This window comes from Mustela putorius, unplaced genomic scaffold (genome assembly GCF_011764305.1).
Source record: "Mustela putorius furo isolate JIRA1106 unplaced genomic scaffold, ASM1176430v1.1 tig00003838_pilon_pilon_pilon, whole genome shotgun sequence".
Lineage (NCBI taxonomy): Eukaryota > Metazoa > Chordata > Mammalia > Carnivora > Mustelidae > Mustela > Mustela putorius.
This window is the reverse complement of record NW_025421991.1, coordinates 1654296-1655479: the sequence shown is the minus strand read 5'-3', so window position 1 is coordinate 1655479 and position 1184 is coordinate 1654296.

Genomic DNA, 1184 nt, shown 5'->3' with positions numbered 1-1184 from the left:
TTTTGGAATCAAGGTAATGCTGGCCTCATAAAATGAGTTTGGAAGTTTTCCTTCCATTTCTATTTTTTGGAACAGTTTCAGGAGATTTGGAATTAATTATTCTTTAAATGTTTGGTAGAATTCACCTGGGAAGCCATCTGGTCCTGGGCTCTTGTTTTTTGGGAGATTTTTGATGACTGCTTCAATCTCTTCACTGGTTATAGGTCTGTACAGGTTTTCTATTTCTTCCTGGTTCAGTTTTGATAGTTTATATGTCCCTAGAAATGCACCCATTTCTTCTTTGTCTGGAATCCCAGTTATTCTGATATTGTTTTGTCTTATGGTATCACTTATCTCTCAAATTCTCCCTTTGTGACCCAGTAGTTGTTTGTCTCTCTTTTGCTCAGCTAATTTATTATCCATCGTTTGGTCTTCTATATCACTAATTCTCTCTTCTGCCTCATTTATCCTAGCAGTGAGAGCTTCCTTTTTTAATTGCACCTCATTAATAGCTTTTATGATTTCAGCTTGGTTAGATTTTAGTTCTTTTATTTCTCCAGAAAGGGCTTTTATTTCTCCAGACAGGGTTTCTTTAATATATTCCATGCCTTTTTCAAGCCCAGCTAGCCCTTTGAGAATCGTTATTCTGAACTCTAAATCTGACATATTACCTGTGTCTGTATTGATTAGGTCCCTAGCCTTTGGTTCTGCCTCTTGATTTTTTTTTTTTTTTTTTTTTTTTTTTAAAGATTTTATTTATTAATTTGACAGAGAGAAATCACAAGTAGACAGAGAGGCAGCCAGAGAGAGAGAGAGGGAAGCAGGCTCTCTGCCGAGCAGAGAGCCCGATGCGGGACTCGATCCCAGGACTCTGAGATCATGACCTGAGCCGAAGGCAGCGGCCTAACCCACTGAGCCACCCAGGCGCCCCTGCCTCTTGATTTATTTTCCCCCCCTGTGGTGAGTTTTTTTGTCCTGTCATTTTATCTAGATAATAATATATGAACAAGAAAATAAAATACTCAAAGAGTGGCAAAGGCCCCAGAAAACCAAATCAGAAGGGACCCCAAATTGGGGGGAGAAGAAAAGGGGTAAAAAGAAATTTAAAAAGACTCTTAAAAAAAGTATATGTACACACATGTGTATGTGTGTGTATATATATATATGTATATATATATACACATTATATATATATTAAATATATT